At 43.0% G+C, this 24,722-nt stretch overlaps 1 long non-coding RNA gene across 1 annotated transcript in view; it reads left to right on the top strand.

Annotated features, from left to right (window-relative positions):
- LOC122796043 overlaps nucleotides 1-24,722 on the top strand; it is a 103,239-nt gene that overhangs the window by 60,467 nt on the left and 18,050 nt on the right. The gene's annotated exons all lie outside the window — the stretch shown is intronic.

Genomic DNA, 24,722 nt, shown 5'->3' with positions numbered 1-24,722 from the left:
TCTTATAGGGCTGAGACTTGGCCAGGGGTTATTTCAAGGTGACTGACATCAGCAAGCTTTCTAAAGTGGGCAATGTCAGGTGTAGTGAGTGTGAATGGCCTCAAAATCATTCACCTCCTCATATACACACACCCACTCACACATTATCACAATTGCCATGTATGAGATTAGAACTCCTACCTAATGCATTTGATATACTACAGTATTACACACTTATCACAAGTGCCACAAAGTTATAGGGCTGAGACTTGGTCAAAGGGTTATTTCAAGGTGACTGACATCAGCAGGCGTGCTAAAGTGGGCAATGGCAGGTGTAGTGAGTGTGAATGCCCTTAAAATTATTCACCTACACATAAACACACACACACACACACACACACACACACACACACACACACACACACACACACACACACTTGCCATATCTGGGATTTGAACTCCTACCCAACTAGTTTGCTACACTACAGTATCACACAGTTATCGCAAGCACCAGAGAGCCTGTAGGGCTGAGCATTGGCCAAAGGGTTATTTCAGGGTGACTGACATCAGCAGGAGTACTAATATGGGCAATGGGAAGTGCAGTGTGTCTGAATGGGCCATAAATCATTCCTCTGGAAACACACTCACACACACACACACACACACACACACACACACACACACACACACACACACACACACACACACACACACACACACACACACACTCAGTCACACACAATTTTACATTTGACAGGACTGAGTATACAAATGCTACATGAATACTGATTTTTACTATTATATTGCACAGTTATCACAAGCACCACAGACACTGCGGGGCTGAGGGCTACCAAAAGGAATGTCTACAGTGATTGACATCAGCATATCATGTGATAGCCAATTGGATGTGTAGTGGGAGGGACAGGCTTCATAATGGAATTTTATCTGTCACTGTCTATCTCTTTCTTCCCCATATCTCTGTGTCTGTATGTTTGACATATTATAGTGTGTTGGCCTTGGATATGTGTGAGTATTACTATCCAATGTGTGTGTGAAGCATAAATGGTGTACAATTTGATGTGTGTTCACAGACATCTGCAAATGACAGATATGTATAGTCCACTGTGTTTTCAGACATGGGCTTCATTTCCCTAACTGTAGGAGAATGCCCAGTATGACCTTCTGTATTGAGTGTGTGAATCCATTCCAGGTAGGGTTGTACTCCAGTCCAGGGTTTGGTGTTCTCAACCTACAGATAGCAACCTGTTTCTGCAGGATATCTGGACATATCCAATGGAGCCTTGCAGTACGGAGTCAAAATGGGCGACAGATAGGGAGATACTGTAAATACTGCTGTCTGTGCTGCTTGTGTTACATGGTTGGTGTTAGCAGAGATATTCAGACATATGTACTGTTTTACACTGTGATGTATTATGTCATCGAATACTGACAGATATAATTATTTGCTCACAGTTATTTACTGGGAAATACAAGATGAATGAAGCTGAGTCCAGTATTGTGGTCTGCAGCCTACACATTTTTGCACACTCCTGCCATTCTGGAGGGGTAGTTACAGACACTTGCTGATGGGTCTGTATAAATGGTCCAGCACCTTGGTAGTATGGTGACTGAGGATCCCCTTCTTGTACATATATTGACTTAACAGAATGGCTATATCCTGCTGTGGCCATAGCTCTCAGCTGTACAAATTCACCCAGGTTACCCAGAGGCAGGGTTCCACATTGTGGTTTATCAGCAGGTTTGTAGCCACCCATTACTGGGTTTGCAGTCAGGGGTAGTATGGGCACACATCAGAGTTTCAGACCTCACACACTCCATGATGTCCATGTATCTACACTGCCCCCACTCTGTTATTTTATCCCCGTCCTAACACTATGCAAGCAATATCTGGGAAGTATCCCTATAGTTGTCCCTTCATCCCAGTGGTATTTATGGATTGGTCCACAGTTCACGTAGTAGGACATGGGGGACATGCTACTGGGATTTCTCAACATGGCCTTGCATATGTGTTCTGTTGACTGTATGAGATTATTTGGGAACCCATGAGATACCATACATTAGCACTATGGGTGAGGCACAGGCCTTTGATAGAGGACTGTAGGCCATTTGTTAGTGATGCAGGCCATCTGCAGCAAGCCAGTGCATTCTGTCACTCCTACATTCCCAGGCTGAAAGCCAGTAGATTCCCTCAGGGTGACAAGGTAAGTGTGCAAGGTGTTAATGGCAATAGTTTGTGTACATATTGACCAACTGGTCTGGATGCAGGCAGAGTGCTGCTTACAGTTAGGGACACACCTGCATAGGACACCTCTTCAGCATGCTGCATTCTGCAGGTATTTGCACACAGATGTGGGGTCATACTGTACTCATTCCCAACAGCAAGGATATGACCTGTGATAAACCAGTGGCTGATGGTGGGCTGAGCTGAGTGCATGCGTGATATGGAAGCTGCTTGCAGCTGACTCACAGATACACCTGGGACATTCCCCTTATGCTGCCTTGTGCAGGGACATTGGCAGTCTCTCATTACTTCATAACTGTGTCTTTTGTGGTCTGCCAGTGATTGTACAGACTAATTCAATATACCATACTACACAGACAACTCATGTGCTGCTAACCTCTATGTACAATTCCAAAGTTGTTTGCAGTTGACAGTTGTATTTATTGCACTCTGTCTAGGGTACTTCCACCTGTGTACTGTGTGTATGTATGGGCCCACACTCATGGCATGTCCATCTTTCAGACGGTGACAGATACTGACATCTGGACAGTGAGTATGGATGACTGCTGACATGGGTATTACTAAGAAGCATTGTGGTTGGCACTGCAGTTGTCAGAACATGGCCCTGTCATCCACAGTACTGCCCATAGGCCACCAAGACACAACCCTCCATGGCTACATGCTGACCACTACCACACAATATTGAACACATGACAACCTAACACATGGACCCCTGCATATTGTACACATGCAACAATCCATCCTGTAAATTGCGCCAGCTCGGGTAATCTGTGCTCTACTGTTATTACACCTCACACTTACATGTTACTGCATTTCTACATAGGATTGTGGGGGGTGGGGCACACCTGATGACTTTAAACATTTGCTATGACTGTACTGGTATTTCAGGTACTCTGTTGGCTTCCATTTCATTTTGTATTCTGACCTATCATGCAGACTGGAGACATATCAGTAGAGTGCATATCTTAGGTTTTATTGACCTACATTTCAGTTTCAGACTTCTTACCCTTCAGAACAGACATACAACTGCCAGACCTGCTGTAGTCTGTCTGTGTAGGTCTGGAGGGGAGCTGTTAACCATTGCCATCAATTGGAGGCCTTAGCCCATCCTGTCTTTATGGTTATCTACACCTACCTGTTGGCTGAGGCTGGCGGTGGGTATGTGAGCCTCACTGACATGCATGTTTGTGTCCTATGAACACACATTTGGGCCATTACATGTACTGTAGTGGGATTTGTCACCTTGTCTAGTACTGCCTAATATGTTGACAGCAGTATTTGTTATGGATTTCATACTGCCCATATAGGTGTCCACTATCTGCTGCCATCCCATTCAGCCAACCAATTCCCTTGCATGCTCACATCCATACCATAGATACAACTATCAGAACATACTACTCCATTCAGCAATTGATAGGAAGACTGACTTACCTTGTGTTTGTGCCAGTATTGAGGACGGTGCTGGAGGGCTGACTATGTCGGATGTACATATTACACTCCCTATACATGGCAAAGCACAGGTAGTGTCATGTTTGGCATCCCTTTTACTGTATGTGTGAGTCAGAGAGAGGTGTCATTCCCCTGGGTCCCTACCGTGTCAGTGTATGTGCTATGCGTTGTCTCTTTGCCAAGGCCTGGGCATACTGGGCATGCCTCCTTCTGCTACATGGGCAGGCTCAGGAAGTTCCTCCACCGAGTCCCTCTGTGCCTGTGATGGCCTTGGCAATGGTGGGGGGCTGTGTGGCCTTGCCCCATGCTGTTCCTGCTGCAGCTGTTTCCGCAGGATCATATTGTGTAGCATGGCACATACTATGAGCATTTATGTACATGTAGCTGGAGAGTACTGCAAGGCTCCACTGGATATGTCCAGGCAGTGGAACTGTGACTTGAGCATCCCAAACACATGCTCTACTATGTTTCTGGTTTGTGCATGTGCCTCATTATGGAGTTCTTCTTCAGGTGTGTGTGCATTTCTGAGGGGTGTCATCAGCCACGGCTCCAGTGCATAGCCAGCATCCCCCACTAGGTGGCCATATGTGATGTCCCCACCAGCAAATGCCTGGTACAGCTATATCATATGCCAGATGTGGGAGTCATGATAGCTTCCAGGACTGCCAGCATACAAATTCAGGATAATGCCCTGGGCATCGCACATGACCTGGCATTTGATGGAGGGAAAGCCCTTCTGGTTTATGTAGACCCTACCCTGCTCACCAGATGGTGCTTTGATGTGTATGTGAGTGCAATCTATTGCAACCACTGTCTCAAGGTATTCTGCTATTTGGTGGAAGAGATGCATATTGCTGGTCAACGCCTCACAGGTGTTAAGAAAATAAATGTGCTAACTGATGTGCTGACATGGCATCCAGGAACTGATGGAGTACCCTGGATGCTGATGCCTGTGAGATCCCCATGATATCCCCAGTTGCCCTTTGAAAGATACCTGTGGCTAGTATTCTTAAGCCTATACATACCTTGGTATCCACTGGGATGTATTTACCTCTGTTGGTTCTGTGTGTGAGACATGGCCGGCACAGCTCAACATTTTTTTGTAGAATGTCGCTGTCCACCCTATAGTGTTCCACTATCTCCAGCTCATGTAGTCCCTGGTAGGTTACCCTGGGTCTATACACTCTTCTTCTTCTCCTCACTGTGGGTTGGTCATCAACAGTCACATCCTCACCACCCTCAGCCTTTTGCACATATTGATGTATGAGAGCGACAGCAGCCCGTTACATTTTGTTAGTTTTGTCAGGTAAAATTCCCCCCATCTGTGTATACCAGTGGTGTAGAATTTCTGGAAAAAAACAGATTGGAAGGTGTTTGCAAAGTTTATAGTAGTGTGCTAGGCTGTTCATGTGTAATTGGCTGATTCTGATATATTTCACCTGCCAGCTATACTAGTTCTCCTTGATTGCCTTCCTACTGCTGTTTTCCCTTCTCATTGCCTTCCCGCTTAAGCTCCAAGGAGAGGCTTGCATAGCCAGTGCTCAGATGTGAACACAGCTGCTATTTCCTGTTTTTTTTGTTGTTGTTTAAAACCGGGGTGCGCAGCACCCACACCCATTTAGGCAATGTAAACACCGCTAGGCAGCCTTAGACACACCCTTTTCCTTAGCTGTGCTTAGCTTAGGGCAAACATGGGCCACAGAGCTCCAATAAGCTTACAGCATGCATGACACTCCCCCTTATGAGGTCATCCACCTCTTATATTTATACAATGGTGTTGCTGCACCTACACGGCTGGGTGCAAGCTAACACTGAGAGGAAATATGTGATTCGCTATCAATCCCCTCATTTGCATAAAATAGAATGCTAATTCCTCATTACCACACTCACACTCAGCCTTCCACCTTAGCAACCACTATTCCCTGGTATTGTTGTCTTATGCATGCCATTGACTACTATGGCAAAATGCTGATTTGAGTTTAAAAGCTTATTTCCAACTTTTTTTCTTATTTTTGGGCCAATACTGTTTGCGCACCGCTGCCCTACGCTTAAATGACCAAAATCGGCCAAAAAAAAGTTTTTTTATAATTTTGCAACTGTTTCTCATGTCAGTGGCCACATATTTGGCCATTGGCATGCCTACTACATTGAATACATGCTTACTTTAGAGCTGCCATACCTCAGTTTTGTAATTTGCAGAAATGTATTCGGTTAGTAACCAAATATATTTCTGTAGGTTACACTATTCCTGCACAGATGCTTGCCTGCTTCCTGGATCGCTAATTCACCTCTTTTGCAAGGTTTTCACCAGCAAATGAGGTAATTATCATATAGCAGTGGTGTCCATGCAGGAATTGTGTAGGAGCGCTTGTGCACGTCCCGGGAGCTCGTTCCTGGATCACTCGTCGGCCATATTGTGTGCAGCAGCTCTTGCACTATTCCTGCTCTCTGTGCAGTGCTTGCTGAATCCAGAGGCATGACTATCTTCTGTACCTTAATTTGGTCAAACATTTGATTAATATTAAGTACAGACTGTAGTTTTTAATTAAGCATTATTGCTACCACCTCTCTAATTATCTGAAAATGATGTTGTATTCTGAATAATTTTTTAGCATTTGATACATAAATATCTTCAAGCTGTACTGTTTTATGGCTATTTCCATATCATTTACCCATTCAGTCAGATCAGCTTGTTTAACTATGACATACATTCCTCTCTTGCTGCTTTTATATATATATATATATATATATATATATATATATATATATATATATATATATATATATATATATATATATATATATATATATATATATATATATATATATATGTGTGTGTGTGTGTGTGTGTGTGTATATATATATATATATATATATATATATAGGTGTGTGTGTGTGTGTGTGTGTGTGTGTACATATATATATATATATACATGAATAATAAAGATGACAAAGCCAGTCAGAAGGCTAAAACACAGTTTTAATTTAAAAATCTTGAAATTAACAAATCTACTTGGTTAAGCGCTTTTGTCTACATTAAGACACCCTCAGAACCAAGACAAATAGTGAAGTAAAAACTTGTATGTAGACGAAAGCGCTTAACCAAGTGGATTTGTTATTTTCAAGATTTTTAGATTAAAACTGTGTTTTAGCCTTCTGACTGGCTTCATCATCTTTATTACTGGAATTGTTTTGCAGCCTGGATACTTGTGGATTTATTTTGGTTACTCTATATATATAGTTATATGAGCATTGCTGGAACTCTTTTCAGAGAACGAATCACATGTATTGCCCTTGGAAACATGTTAGTATGATATTCACCTTGAAGAAAATCTAGGCTTTCAAAATATTTCTGCAAAATATCATTTCCACATTGTAACACACATTCAGTACTCTGTGATTTCTGTACTTGCAGTGAAGTACAAATCACAAAAGCCCTTTTATTGTGTAAACCTGACAAATCAGCCAAATTATTTTTGCGCGTTGCCCATGCTCTTGAGCATTAAACTCAAAAGTTATCTGACTGTTCTTCATAGGCTAAGACACTGCTCCAGTAATTGTGCTGGATACCTTTGTGACTATACACACATTTAGTTTGAGCTTCTTAATTTATATCGGATTTTCTAATCTGACCTTTTAATTTCTTCCTATTGTGCTAACTTTGTCTTGTAGAAAATGCTGAGGACTTTATTGGACAAATAGTTTTGTTATATGGTCAGCACAGACTTATATCACAAGTGGCATTTCTACATGCCATCCCATTCCCGCCGTACCAAATGCTCCAGAGACCTAAACCTCATTACCACAATCAACAGAACATGCTGAAGGGACAGGTTCATAACCCAGGGACTGCCCATGCTCTGGAATAAACTCTCCATACACGTCAGGCAGAGCACGTCATTGGACTTCTTCAAGATTGCACTCTATCTGCCTAACCTGCTAAAGACTCTTCTACATGTACTTCTGCATGTACTTCTACATGTACCTCTTCTACATGTATCTCTACTCCATGGTGTTTTCCTAAACATCTGTCTCTCTGAATTTAATGAAATATAACATCAATACATTGAATGTATATATTGCAAATACTGTACATAGTTTTCTATCTCTATTCTCTCTCCCCCATCTGGGAATGATTCTCCTTACTGCCTTCATATAAATGTTGATGCTATCTAACAAAGATAATTTACGATGCCATGTATGCACTCCACTTTTTCTATTGTACAACTGCCTCTGTGAATACACCAGAATCATGAATGTATGCATAGCAAATAGTATACTTCCCACCTTTATTTCTCCCCTATTCCACTGAAAATTGTGTTTACTACAATCCTTCAAATGTTAGTTTTAACTATTTAAAGATGATTTACAATTGTTAGTTTTTATAACTATGTACACATGATCTACTGCCTCTGTCCAACTTAAATGCTGTACAAATGGTTCTCTAATCTACTACAAAAGTATGTAATGAATGTTCTTCTATTTTACAATTGTATTTTGCTAAATCTCATTATATAATACTACTTTTTTTTTACAATTATGTAATATGGAGCTTTTCTCCCTGGGCCTCCACTGAAAATGGTCTCCTTGAGCCCAGTGGACCTCCCTGGAAATAAATAAATAAAATAAAGAGAAATCTTGATGAGTGGATGGGAAATAAAAAGTGCACCCAGGGGATCACTCCAGTGGCTCTACTTGATAGAGGCACTGGTAACTAACGTTGGGCAGTACAATGCCAGGGCACATCTATGGGCTAGGCTTGTAAAGGCTCCGGGGCCATTAGCCTAGCACACACTATGAACCTATGAACCATGTAATGTATTCCTTAATTGTATGTGAGACAATTGGTGAGTGCATGATAGTGTTGAGAAATGCAGTGGCTAATTATCTATCTATATTGATATAGGTATAGATATAAATACAGATATAGATATAAATAGAGTGTACGTCAAAATATCTAACACTCAAAATATTGAAACTCGAAATATCTAAACTCAAAATATTGAAAAAGAAGAATGCTTCAGCAGTTAGTACTTGGAATTCCAAAGTAATCAAAAACGTTTCTTCTCGGTCCTCTGCTGAAAACAGGTTTTCACCTAGTCGGACTTTCCTGGTAAACAAATAAATAAATAAAAATTTTAAAACATCATTTCATGAAATTGAGTCACTGGCATAGGAAATAGTTAAATCCCAGGCATCTATGGTCACAAACATGGCAACCAATATTCAGACAGTTATATTATTCAGTGCTGTGACTCTCTGTGTAAGCAGGCTTTAAATTCTGCTGATGCATTCGTAATTGATCTATTTATGCTATAAAATATGCACTTCTTCATGTCCAGCAGATGTGTTCTATTTCAGATCTCTTTCATGTTGAAAAAAAAAACTGAGAAAACTTAGAAGTTAATAATTAATGCAGAATCCATAGCATTCTATGATACCGAAGAAAGTGACATTTGCAATAAACACATGCATTTGTTTCACAGTGTTCAAAGCATGAATCTTGTAATGAAGCAAGACAGTCACAATGTGGGGCCTGTGTCATAACTATACATACTTTCATTCAGAATGTCTATGTCTCATTTTAGGTAAGATGTAGGGAATGCACAAATTAACTTTACAAAATGAAACAAGTGATTTTGTTTCAAACATGTTTTGTCATTAAAATCTACTTTCAAAGCTGAGATCCCAGATTTAGCTAAGAAATATGAAAAGTGCATTCTTACTCTATAAACTAGAGATATTTTCTTTTTAGGTTTACATCGTTTTATTAAAATACACGAGAGGGTGAAATTGTACACCATTTTATTTATTTATTTATTTATTTGACAATTGTTTACTGATAAAGTCCAAATGGATATAGAACCTATTTTCAGTAGAGGTCCTGGGAGAAAAGCTACAGTAAAAGGACATTTAATACGTGTATTGTAATGCAAAATTTGTAATACAAGTGTGATGACAGAAAAAAAGGGGGCAGGAACTGAATAATTTATGTAATGTTGTTCAAGTTATATGATATATAGCAATATATGTGAAGTATAATGTTTGTTAATGATAATTTTTAAATACATTTTGATCACTTTTGTATAAATGTAAGTTTGCCTGTGTCACAAGTAATAATTCAGTAAAGGTGTTAAAAAAACAGTGCAATATATATATACATCATATATATATATATATATATATATATATATATATATATATATATATATCAAGAGAGAGAGAGAGAGGGGGAGAGAGAAAGAGATATATCGATATATGGGGATATACATATATATGTAGATATATAGATAGGTTAACAACATCTACATAACCATGGAGGTACATATAAATGTGATACCTACCACATACCAACTGCTTTACATACTGATGTGCGTAATCCCAAGGCTTAAGGTCCGAAAGAACATAGTACCTAAACACCAGATGCGCGAGGTGTAATCTCACGATGTTAATGGACAGTTAGTCAGTGCTTCTGGTGTTGCGGTTCAGGTAGGTTACTGTGTGTACATGTGTTTCTTAGGGCTGTAGTGTGTGTTCTATGTGTGGTGTGCATTCTTGGGTGACTGTAATGTGTGGTTGTGGGTTAGCTTTGTGCATCTGTTTGCTTGACCTAGGGTGTAGAATATTAAAGCAGGGGGTGGTGTGGGTGGCGCAGACACCCACATGGGGGGTGTAGGGGGGCTTGGCCACCTGCTCATATGTAGTGTAGGATGGTTTGGTTGGATGTGTTGGGTAGCAGTGTGTCTGTGTGTGCATGTGTGTGTTCCATGTTCATGTTACCTTCGCAAGTTACTGTCGATGTCGGTAATGTGAGGTATGGGAGTCTGGTCCTGGTACTGTGTGCATCGGAACACATTGGTTTTGGGATTCCACAGGTCTCCCGTATACAGCGGTTGAAGTGTTCATATATGTGTATAACATAGACCATAGCAATCACACATTCTGCTGCTACCAACCTTTATGAACAAAGGATATGGAGAGTATATGCCTATACACTACTACAAATATGTGCTATGGACATGAGCCAATGATAGTGTTACCACCTGTCCCACTTTGCGAAGGACACTCCCTCTTTGGGCAGTTGCGTCCTGATCAAATATATTAAACGTGGCAAATGTCCTGGGATTGTAGGACATAATTATGTCCCATATGTACTGTAATAGTTTCATACAATAGTTATTTCTGTATCTAAAATACCTACATGTTACAGCAAACAGGATAAGCAACTAAACTTCTACAAGAATAAGCTTATAATTAGGCAAGAAAGGAAAGTTCTATCCCTTGTACTGACTGTGGGTTTGTGTCGGCTTGCAAAATCAGATGTGTGTCCTGAAAAGGTCCCACTATGGCCATATGAAAAGGTGGCAACCCTAGCCAAAGATGGTCAGTCACCAGCACAACTACGATGACTGCAAATACCCATGACAGATATACACAGCTATCATGTAGCAACATGTTATTGCATTCAGATGTATTACCGAAGGGATTCAAGGACTAATATCATCTGCATGCTATATAGGAACCACATAACAGTGCCTTAATGAATCAGCCTGCAATTACCATTGTATTAGTACACAAAAGGATAGGTATTCAAATAGGGAAGGAACCCACACGCACATAGAGATTATGTATAAAAGCAGCTCCTACACACCTGCATCTGCTAAGCACACCCACCAACATCACCCCCACACCCAAACGTATTACAATACAAACTGTAATAACATCACAAATCATTCACACACTGTACGACATTTGCAGGAGCCTTAACATACCTTGTCAGAGACACACTAACATGGCCCTATGTGAAATAGCTGCTGTTATACAATGGAACAGCTGCTGATGTAATAGGGTTTGTTTGCTCTAATCCCGTTACAGATGGTTGTGTGTACACCAGGATGTGTTAGCAATTAGTGAGTAACAGCACAGTATGCTACACTTGTACACCAAATCAAGGTTGTCTGGTGAGCACACTGTACTCCACATAACAGTTCATGCATAGCCATATGGCCTTGAGCTGGCCAAACATCCTTACCAGACATAAACATCTGCAGAAGTATCAGGTACAAACAAGCCCTGCATAAGTAGCACTGTTCCGAAATAAAACAGCTGTACTCACATGTAGAACTAAATTGTCTAGCCATTACACACACAGTCCACAGGAGTCATGAAGCTAATATATCTCTGTGTGTCTCCATATAGCTGTTGAAATATATTGCAATAACACATCTTGGCCATCTCCCTCGAAAGTAAGGCAAACGGACAACACCCAAAAGGAGTACTCACTTATCCACCACTGTTGCCATGGTATCGGCTAATAGAGTAGCTGCACAGCTGATGTGCATCCAGTTAACTACTTTGGAACAGCAATTGGTGGACAGGATACCACATGTTACTGATATGTAACTAGAAAAGGATGTGTTATCACACATTCAAACCATTCGTATATACCAGCGGAATGTTACAAGGAACATTGAAACACAAACTGAAAAGGATTGAATTAACAGTTAATGACACCTCGGGTTACTAATAAGTTATGTAGAACAGTCAGTATGTCTGTGTATGCAGTACTATTATGTTGTATTTAAAGTGCACACAATCCATATAGTGGAAACAGTTATCTTGTAGTGATGTATTGTTGAGCATAGTAACGTTTGTAGTATTTGTGTGTACTGCTGTAGGTCACAAGGCAAACATTGCATACACCACAAGGGATGCTATATAAGGCCTTTGAACAGAAATACTCCTCACCAGCCAATGTCAGTGGCAGGGCTGGTCCAACAAGTATGTGCTATAACAGGGGATAGTATATGTTGATATATTGTAATTGTAGCCATATGTATGGGTGTATTACAGAGAATAACATGTGGAAGGTTGGGCCACTGTGCAAGTATGATTTGCATTGTGGGATATTGTGCCAGACACTGTGTAATGTACAGTATTGAAGGCAGATATGTGTTACAAGCTACATAACATTACTGCAATGTTAGGCAAACATTAGTTATGTCAATTGGCATTTACAATACACAATAACAGGATACATATGTCTTTTAGTGAGCCGACACTTTATCAGCATGATAGCAAAGTAAAATGGAAGAGCTATTTAACTATCCATGCACATAAGACATGTAATATGTGCAAAGATAGGTACTAGGCTGTCTTACCAAGGGTATCTGTAAGCCTAGCTAGCGTGTGTTGGCTTTTGCCACCCCCATAGGTTGGTTTCCTGTGCCTCTGAATGGCAGAGCCAATAGTTCCCTGTGCCTCTGTCCAGCAGAGCCACTGCAGTGATTCCCGGGGTGCATGTCTGTCTCCCATCCACACGTCAAGGTTTCCCTTGAAGAGTGCACATGAGGGACCCTCCCTGATGTACATTGGAATCATGTTCCAAAGCATAGGGAGTGTCCAGGTCAGGAATCTATCTGTCCAGAATGTCCTACTCATCGTTGTGGTTAGGTATATATTCCTAGAGCATGTGTCTCTCAGGGGCTTCTGTTTAGGTGGAGCATATCCAGCAGTACAGAGTTGGACATGGGCTTTGTATGCCATGCAGAGATCACCTATGAGTATGTGGTATGCAACTGAGTACAGCTGGAGTTTCGTAGGTTGGGCTGCATAGGTTATCTGTTTGAGGTCAGTAATCCTCTTGGTGTGATACTGTTGTGGTCTTCCAAGCTGTTGCAGTTGTCTTGTAAGGTATATCCCAAATGGGGTGTTGTATCCTTTAATGGGTCTAATATGACATGTATAGAGTCACAATGGCCCCTCTGATCTGGATGCGAACCCATTAGAGATTAGGGGGGCCATGTAGAAGGATATTCTAACCACCTTGTCATTATGGGTATTGAAGGAGAGATTTCTATCTACTGGAGTTCCTGGATCCTGTATTACCTTTTCTGTATGTAGGGGACTAGCATCTATGTGGTAGTTAATTAGTTATATCCAATGGGGATGACTATGCACTTTTAGGCATTCAGCTTGACGCCATGATATTAACACCAAGTCTCCTAGTTTGCAGTTGTCTGCAAATCTTTTCAGCCAAAGCCCTCCTGTGCTTGTCTGTACATCAGAGACATATATACAGAACATGAGTGGTCCTAGGACTGAGCCCTGGGGGACGTCAGTTGTAACTGGTATACAGTCAGACCTAGGGTATACAACTCTCACTGTGTGGGTTCTGTCCGTGAGCCACTTTGCAAACCATCACATGATGTAGGGGTTAATGTCCAGGCGGATGGGTATGTTGATAATACCAGAAGGAGGAATGGTGTTGAAAGCCTATGAGAGATCTAGGTAGGCTGTGCGGACCTCCTTACACTCATCTAATGCCTTGGTAACTGTCTCTAAGAAGTCCACCAGGTTTAGGAGACATGGTCCGGTCTTAACAATGGCAAACAGGGAGGGGTCAAAGGTTGAGAGGTAGCCAATGTCTCTGTGACAGTGATCCATGATGTGCACCATAGCCTTGCAGACCAGGCTAGTCAGGCCTATAGGGAAATAGGTCCCGTAGTCCATTGTGGTGCCACCTTTGTGGAGTGGGATAACTGTTGCTGTGCACCATTCAGGGGGCACTATGCCCAATGTGAGGCTATTACTGAACATGGTGCATAGGTGGGGAGACAGTACGATCTGAAGTTCATGTAAAACACAGCCTTGGATGTTGTCCAGTCCCATGGATGCTGTGATATTGCCTTTAGAGTGTGCATCTTTGAGAGGGATCTGCCAGGATGTTACCAATATCAATTGTTTCTGTAATGTTCATGCCTTTGTGCTGTAACTCAGAGCAGATCTGGTTGTTGACATCGAGATATGTGACATAGCTATAGAATGCTTTGTGGATGTTGTTGGTGTTAGTTGCGTTATAGTTTTCATAGTTAGCTTTGGAAGATCTTATAATGGATCTCACCTTCTTACTGAGGCTGGTCAGGGATCTCCTCCATGCATGGTATTGTACTGTCATTTGTAACAGTGTCTTCCTCTTGTAGTACAATATGTTTATGGCAGGGGAACACCAGATTGGTTTAGTTAATTAGAAGTATAGCGTCCTGGTTCTGTTTGGGATAGCACAAGCCATGCACTCCTGTAAGCGTTTATAGAGTGCATTTGTGTAGGATTCAGCATTTGTAACAGTACTGTCCATCTGCATGGGTGTCATGACGTCCACCACGTCTGTCTTATGAAGCATGTAGTTGGCCTTGTAGACATATTATATAGTGGTTCCCTTAATGGGGGATAGGTGCGAGATGTGGATATCAATGGTGTTCAGCACATGGTCTGATCGGACCACTGAGGAGTTGGCTTCACGTGTGGAGCACCAGTCACTCATGTTGGTAATGACTAGGTCTAGGATATTGTTGCCCCTGGTGGGTGTGTGGATATGTTGAGTCAGGGCATTGGTGTTTATGAATTCCAGAAACTGTTGAGCTAAATTGTTGGTACATGAGTAGTTTTCCCAGTTAATGGTGAGGTAGATTCAATGAGAATTATGTGATGAGTGTGGTGTTGTGCGACTGTGTACATTCTCCACATGGCTGTCAGGATCAGGCTTGGTTGGAGAGACCTTTACCTCCAGTTTGGCTAGATGAGTGCATCTCTCACAGGTTGTAGTGTTGGGTGATAGGCAGAGAGGCTTGTCTGTGTACGTGAGGCAATGTGTACATTGCCTCACAATGTACATATTCATCAGAAAGACAGGTGAGAACACTGGTGGTTGACTCTTGGACATGCCTGAATATAGACCTACATTCACCTAGATAAGTGAGGAAAGTGAGTACAAGAGCTACATTACTCTATGCAAGTTGTAAAAACCTTTTCACCCTTACCTGTAGGTAATGAGGAAGATTGAGTGCTATAGTAATTATTAGCTTACGTAGTGTTTGCAAGTCCTGAACAAGTGCTTAGCATGAATAAGCAATCCAGATAGTGTCTTGGATAATATAAACACACAAACCCCTCCCCCCAACAGGTACACAAGCATATATCCATGTACACTACAGGGCCCCTGTACCCACAACTATGCAGGTACAAGCTGCACTCAGTCTGCATGGGACCTGCCCACATCACAGGTTGTATCATACACATATGGCAAAACAAGATGCTCTCCACGTACACATCATGTAAAACATAGTTCCATGTTAGGTTGTGTACACACTGAATGGTGCACACCAACAGGTATCACAACCCACAAAGTGGGAGACACCACTGATAATGGGAAGTACTTTACTACTACCCTGCTGAGTCTGGTCTGGAAGGCCATGAACCTTGATCACTTAAGTGATGTCAGCAGTACAGATGTAGATGACAGTATGGTTGATGTCACACTGCATATCATAACCTAACCAGGTCATGGGACATCATCATCCATACTGTGTACCACCTACACTCAGTATACTAGATGTACATTTCTATGTCACAGGAGTGTTTTGCAACAGGAATGCTGGCAGACCCAACACTACAGAAGGTGTCTGAATAATACATGATCATCACACCAGTGTCAGCTACAGTATGTCAGGGTTAATGAATCTTATTCCCCCTCATTGTAGTCCATACCTCACAGACAAACAGAAGACATCTGCCTATTGAAGTATGCAAATGACTATGACTTAGGAGCAATAGCTGACTTGCATTGTCACCCCTATGTTAATAAACCTGTACCCATGAACTACCACCTAGGCAGTGGTCAACATAATGGACACTTGTGTGTGAAGGATGCAGCTGGGCAGTTGTCTTTCCTGTGATAGCTACATCACCACACCTGTCAGGTAGTCATATGTGGCAACCCTAATAATGATAGGGTGCCATTCATGAATATAGAGATCATTGTCCAGCCATACAGAAGACTCAAGTGACCCATATCAGATCACATATTTCCTTTAAGGGGTATTGGCCATGTGCAGATTGCTTACACTGGCCTTCCCATTCCCCATCTCCACTATGTAGCCTGTTGCATACCCTGAATAAATCCATGTCCAACCCAGTGATGTTGGACATGCTACACATACTCATCCTGATCTCGAACACATACTTCATGGACATCCACCTACCATATGCTGGACAGATCCTTGTCCCATACACTTGACATAGTCCTGCCATACTATGCATTCCTGTCCGTCAAAGCTGCACATCACTCCCCTCTCAGACATGGTGTGATGACCGCATGGTAACACATGGTATATGTATCATTAACCCTGTGGATCAGTAATGTGGCACTGCTCCACTTGGCCCCACAGACCCACCTGCCGGCTACTGCCAGGTAACCTTTCAACCTAGATTCATACATGGCCCATGGCATACAGCCCACTAGTTGACTTTGACTGTACATGCCATAGTTGATATCCATCCCTGCAAATACCATCTGGCTAGCCAGTGTCCCATGTGTATCACATGTGCAACACAGGTGATACATGGCAGGATGTTGAATTGCTGTACAGTGCCATGTAGATGTATATGTTAGAACACATACATGTAAAACCTTACATGAGTATGTCTGCAGGGTCACAGGTCATGTCTTTTAAGGCAGTGTAAGTCCTTATATGTGACATGTACACTGCATCAAGGTTGACTGCATTAATGTGGACATATCCAGCCATGTGCTGATAGTTAGGAACACCAGTACAGGCAAACAGACATGCCCACATCAAGACAGCAACCGCATGGAGTATAAGCAATGTAATCAGGTGACACACACACATATATGGTGATAATAACCACTCAACATTGAATGTCACATGTGTGTGACACAAACACGTTAGTGTCATGTAGGTTTGCAAATACAACTATTTAAACTGAATTAATGTGATACACATGTATGTTCAGCTGTAGCTCTGTATGTCTCTGTGAGTTGCTGTGACCTGTCTCCATCATTATGTCTTCCAGGTATGCCTCATGCAAGGCTTCCCCTTTTTACACACTTGGAGGATGAGGTCCTCATCCCATACCTACTCGACAATCACAATATCCTGTTCAGCCATGTGCCACAGGCAGGATGCTCTCTGGATGGAACTTCACAGGAGGGTTAATGATGTGGGTGGCCACAACCGCACATACCAGCAGGTGCACACACTGTACAGACCTCAAAAGATGGGCAAAACAGCGTGCAAATGCAATCGCCAGGGAACAAAGTGCAACAGGTGGTGGACCACCAACCCAGCCCCCACTCACACGTACCAAGGGGCTACTGGCCAACCTTGGGACACCTGCAGAACCACATCCACAAGCCTTAACCGATATTGTGGAGGTGGGTGTCTCTCAACCACTGAGCCTGGAGTTGCCTGGTAAGTCACTACTGCACCTATAACAACTATATTCCATATAGTTGCATGTGTCACTGTACAATATGTAATGTAACATCATATGCAAGGCATGTATACACACATGCCACATACTACAGTATGCTACTCTGTGTATGCACACATGTGCATACACCATAGTATAGTCTAATGTACTAGTGTATGTGTTATGCACATTGCTCCCTGTAGCCTTTATACAGGGGTGGATTATGTTCATAATACTGTGTTACTCCTATTTAGGTACCTCTGGTGTTCTACTGCAACAGCAGCCCATTGCAGGTGAGAGTGTTATTATTTATCAGGAACTGTAATGCACAAATCTATCTGCCATGTGGCCATTCACAACATGTACACATAATGTATGGTCCTGCCACAATATACAGGTCGGACCTGCAATGCATCACAATGACTACCCATGTGACACACTTGCAAACTATGTGAATCATCTCACCGACATGAATCCTCACAAACTTTATTGCCAGATGTGTTGACAGCTGTGCATACAATGATGGAGGTGCTGTTCACTTTAGGGATGTACAACAGATCTGATCTACACATGTGGTGAAAACAAACAGTACTACACAGTGGGCTGGAGTATGGCCAGCACACAGGTTTCACCGGTGTGGATCATAGCCCTGCTATGAATGTCACACAATGTGATGTGCTATCGTGACATGTCCATGACATCTATTAGCCTGGCTGCTACACTGCCTACCTTACCTAAAAACATATCCCACATACCACCCTTTAACTGCACAACCCTGTTGTCAGTGGAGCATATAGGTCATATGGGACAACACAGACATGAAATAGATGCCCATCACAATAATTTGGACAACAAATGTACACACATGGCCATGGAGGATGGCCAGAGACATGGAGCAACACACACAGTGGACGTGTTGTGCTTGTGTGTACACCCTGTCGTACAATGGCTACACATGGTTTAACCATGGCCTTTGTATAATGGTCATAATGTAGATGTGGAACACTAGCCATCCTACAGACCTGTGCACATCTTGTGTAGGAGTAACATCAATCCACCACATAAGATGTGTTGAACATCTTGAGGGTGTTTCAACATGACAGCAGTCACCTATACAGTATCCAAATCAGGCCACAAATACAGTACATTCCCATTGCTGGTGTTGGACATAAATTCCATACTAGCTCCTCGTGTGTGTCTGTGTGTGTGTGGTACACAGATGTTATGTGGGACATGGTGTACTGACGTGTTCACCATGTCTGGCCATAGTTGCCAGGCTGCAGCAATATGATTGAAGATGTGCAGGGGTGTTATCCATATACCCATCAGTGACCTGTGTCACAACTTCTACATCATGGTTTAGTGTGTATACACCTCAGTGATGTGGGTCACATTCCACAGTATATATTTATTGTATCTGAATACAGTCATGGCTATGAACCCTGTCTGTAACTCACACTGTATAGCACTAGAGATGCCTCAAGATTCCCTGCAATGGTCATGCACATCAGCTAAATTTGCAGTATATCTGTAGGACAGACAGACAACACTGAATTGATACACCATTGCCCCACTGTATATTTGACAGGACACCATTGTGTTAAACATGTATGCATGTCATTGCACATGTCAGCAGATCACATGTCATACTACATGTGATTATCAAGGTCATATGCCACACATCAGGCAGGTGTACTGTTAACCTGTGCTGGTCCACATGGTGTAACACAGGGATGTATGCTAACCACTACTATGATTGTGTAATTTGCATGCCGTCTACTATGACACATGCATGCTGTTGTGTGCAACCTAGGGATGTATGATAACTACCACTATTATTGTCTGCACTGCATGCCGTCTGCAGTATCACATGCATATTGCATGCCTTCTGTCATATCACATGCATGTCTGTGTGTGTGTCTATTGTATAGATTGTTCTTGTCTGCCCTCAAAGGTGATGTAGGTGCATTGCTCTCCTGTAGTACATCAGATGTTAGTGTCCCCACAGACTCTAGCAGTGATGATGAATGTATGATTGGGACATAGGCAGAGTTGTAAGGGGCTGAAACTGTGCCATTGGTTGCCATTCCATCTATATCCCCCTCATCCCCGCACACAGATCCCATACCACCACATACCCCATCACCAGTGGCCATAGAGGAAGGACAGTTGCCGCGTGGTAGCTTGGAACAGGAAAGTGTGGGGGCTATGGAAGGTGTGCCTTCACACCATGGTGTCAGCCAAACTACTGGTGGTGCCCCACACAGGCACATGGCCAGTTTTGCTCCTAGGAGGACTTCTGGCCAACATGCTCCTGCATGACAGAGTGCAGCAGCTGGTGTCACCAGACAAGTTTCAGGTTGTAATGGAGCACAGGCACATGCTGAATGGTACAACAGAAAAGATCAGAGGCTACAGAGGGCTGCTGTCCATTCTTTAAAGAACAGCATCCAGGCACTGGTAAATGCTCAACAGCAGATTGCTGATGCTTTGGATAGATGGTTGGGTGAAATGTTTGGAGTCCTTGACTGTGGCATGACAATTCTCGAGTGTTAGCTGTCTGTGTTGGAACATCTGGTAGGAGTGAGGCATCAGGCATGTGGACGTAGGCCTGCTACATCACCTGTGTCAGGTCTACGTGTACGAGCTACCTCACATGCCCTCTCACATAGTGGCAGTAGCAGCAGCAGTGCATCTAGTGCTGTGCTGTCCACACCATGACACAGCAGGCTACGTGCACATGGCCTGGAACGGTCCCAACAGGGACACGGTTACAGTGGACAAGTGACATCAGACAGTACCCAATCTGCACCTCTGTCTGGTAGTGCCTGTGCAACCCCTGGCAGGCACAGGTCACATGTCCAAGGCCGGACACCGTGAACTGTAAAACCTTGCCTGTACTGTCAGTAATAACCCTGTGTAGGCCAGACACATGGGAGAACTGTATGCATACATACACGCAGACACTGGACACATTTGTAGGGCACCACAACACACACATGCATAACATCCACAAATGCCCAGTTAGATCAAAGGCCCAAGCCTACACACATTATGTCATCCAATGGTGCAGCCTAGGCCTCTGGCAAACATTAACACCCTGTGCATATGATGAGGCCTGTGCCACATCTCTGACATCCACACCATCAGTGCAGGGACATGCTCATATGGTCTGATGCACAGGATGAACAGACTAGGATGATATGTGTAGTTTACAAATGTTGAGGGCTGTTGACAGGCAGCAGATATGCCATGTAGAACAGGTGTACAATACTGTTAACAGTGTATGTCTTGTGTAACAACAGTGCAGCCTAGGCCTCTGGCAAAAATTAACTCCCTGTGCATATGATGATGCCTGTGCCGCATCTCTGACATCCACACCATCAGTGCAGGGACATGCTCATATGGTCTGATGCACAGGATGAACAGACTAGGATGATATGTGTAGTTTACAAATGTTGAGGACTGTTGACAGGCAGCAGATATGCCATGTAGTACAGGTGTACAATACTGTTAACAGTGTGTGTCTTGTGTAACAACAGTGCAGCCTAGGCCTCCGGCAAACATTAACACCCTGTGCATATGATGATGCCTGTGCCGCATCCCTGATATCCACACCATCAGTGCAGGGGCATGCTCATATGGTCTGATGCACAGGGTGAACAGACTAGGATGATATGTGTAGTTTGCAAATGTTGAGGACTGTTGACATGCAGCAGATATACCATGTAGTACAGGTGTACAATACTGTTAACAGTATGTGTCTTGTGTAACAATAGTAAATGCATGTTGGTCATGATGTGCTGCTGTCCTTCTTCAAGTCTAATTGCACGTGCCAGTGGATGTCAGTTTATAGTTAAGTGTCTCATATGCCAATGTGGACTACTCACAGGTATGTATGAATATACCAGCATGCACTGTGTAGCTGCCACATACCAGTGAGAATGTCCCATGTTACAAACACATCTACTGTTCCAAGAGCATGATAGCTGTGTATTAAGCTACTGTGGCCACAGACGTGACATCCATAAAGGGTGACATCACAGGTACAGTTACATGGAGTGGTGAGGTAATAGAGTGGTCTAGCTGATTACAAGGGTAGAGGCCAGTGGGAAGTGTGATGATGCCTCAATGGGAATCAGTAATACACGTTCCCATGACAGGATGCCAACACACAACTGCACCCACACACTCAGGTATTGACACACATGTATTCAGTGACACTGTAACACACACACACACACACACACACACACACACACACACACACACACACACACACACACACACACACACACACACACACACACACACAGTAACACACACTCGCACACAGTTGCTACTGGTGGGATGAGGACCCCTGCCTATGTGCAAATCATCATTACAGTACTGTGCACCTACATGATGCATATCAGAGAATACACATGTACAGGTAGTCAATATGGCCTAAGATCAGGGACATCAACACTGGTAGTAGAATGCATCGCCTGGATGGTGGGAGGGGTCTTATCGGTTCAGTATGGTAACATACATCCTCACCCCAGGGACCAGTCAGTCCTACATACACACACTGTGGCATTCAGTAATTAATGCACCTATGTCATGCACATACAGATACCTCACATGTGTGAGATACACGCCCCTGCCTATGTCCTGCTTTCTACATTGCAGTCTGTACAGATGTGTACACTAGTGTACAGGAGAGTAAGTAACAATTGAGATGTATTCCACACAATACTTGACATATATGGACACACACGCAACCACACATGCCAGTACTGTGAATCTCAGACCTGCCTAGCTCATGTTATGCATGTCAGACATACAGCAGTATTGCATGCGTTACAAACTGTACTGATGCTTCCTGTGCCAACAATGCTGATATATGCACTAGGGATGTCATATCTATTAACAGGTGTTAAGTGATTTACCTTCGCTATCACCCTGACTGCTGTCTAAGATGTGTGTTATGTCCTTCAATTAATGAAACCATTGCTTACTGGTTACACAGGGTATTGTAGGACCGCTTGTGACACACCTTTGAGCTATCCACAGCAAACATCCATCTGCAAAAATGCCCCACCACTTAATTATTTCAACACATCTGTCCATACCTGTGGTACATCTTTCTGTACATTCATCATATCACCATATACGATTGGCAATGTTAAGGCTGGATTGTGGCTGCATGATGTACTAGGATACATGCCATCTGCATACATCAGCAACTGCACATGCATGTTATTTGAGTGCACAACACTACGTGTACAGGTGTGTGGGTCCTAGAGTTCTGACATTTGGTTATGTTTGTAGACATTGCAATTGGTGGATATGTGTAATGTCATACATGACACATGGACTGTTGTATGATATGATGGGTGACCAGTAGAGAGGGGATGTTACCTCTGTCAGCACTGATATCACACCTTATGTACTGTTAGCATTCAGCAGCCATGGACCTACATTCCATGTGCATGTGTGTAATGGCTGTAGCCAACTGTTTGCCAAAAGGACTACAGCAGCTATGCTATTTACAGGTATGTTGTGTGTGTGGCATGTACATACCCAGGGCAGGTACATGTATGTCATATCCATACATGAGGGTGTGTATTGGGGTACTGCAACAGACATCTGCTAATGGTGGAAAGTACCAAGGGCCTCTGGTATGTATACAGCTGAGTCACAGACAGTGGTACCATTGCATTGCATAACACATGATGCAACTGTGTCAGTACATGTGTACTGTCTACAGTTGATGTAGAGCTTAGTACAGTACACAGGTCAAGGTTCACTTGGTGATGTACTCGTCTATGTCATACAACATGTATGGTTGTGTGTTGGTGGTCCGAGGGCATGGTGGTGTCTGCAGTTTACATCCTAGAATGCAGCATTTGACACTGTGTCCTGCACATGGCTCATCTGTGATGCCTTTCATGGGGGGACTGGTCAATACATGTGAGTGGCCTTTATGTATGTGGGTACACCACCTGGAGTGGTCCGTACCTGTGTTATGGCCCACATGTCCGGTTCTGAGGTATATTGTGGTAGTGCTAGGTTCTGAGGTATATGGTGGTAGTGCTATTGTGCACTACAGAGACATCAGCCAGGTGTTCCTGACTGCATTGATGTCAGTACTCCCCATTGTTAGATCTACAGTGACCAGCTGTGAATATGGACGCTACACATCTAGCACTGGTTAGCATAAGAAAACAATGCAGTTGTCCTGTAGGTGTATGGGAGTTAACCTGTGTTTAGGACATTTGCCTTGGAATGGCACTGTGTGAACAGATGCGACTTGGGTAATATTCACACTCCCTTGTATCATGGATACATGTGATATGTGACAAAGGCCTGCCTACTGTCAGCTGTATCATCCCAGAATGACAGCTGATGTTGTGTAAAAGACCGGTGTCAAATATATGTAGAGCAGTGTTCCCGCTAACAATGACAACTACTAACACCAGAGCCCATTACAATGTGTTCTTTACATCTACCTGTAATAGCATGGCCACTGTGGCCCACCATGTTTCACATCAGAGTGCATCCCAGTCAGCCTTGTGCTACTAGGAGTATGAGCATGCCCAGTATATCCTTGTGTAGATGAACACATAGTGCATTCCAAACAGCCTTGTGCTACTAAGTGTGTGAGCATGCCCAGTGACACCTTGTTTTGGTTATGTGCCTCTGTGTATGGGCATGGCCATTGTAACCCTGTATAGTGGTAGTAGTCGTCCATTCCACAGATGGGCATACTCCAGAT

Source organism: Protopterus annectens, chromosome 2.part2, assembly GCF_019279795.1.
Source record: "Protopterus annectens isolate FY-2018-M chromosome 2.part2, PAN1.0, whole genome shotgun sequence".
NCBI classification, from domain to species: Eukaryota; Metazoa; Chordata; order Ceratodontiformes; family Protopteridae; genus Protopterus; species Protopterus annectens.
This window is presented reverse-complemented; position numbering and strand designations above follow the sequence as displayed.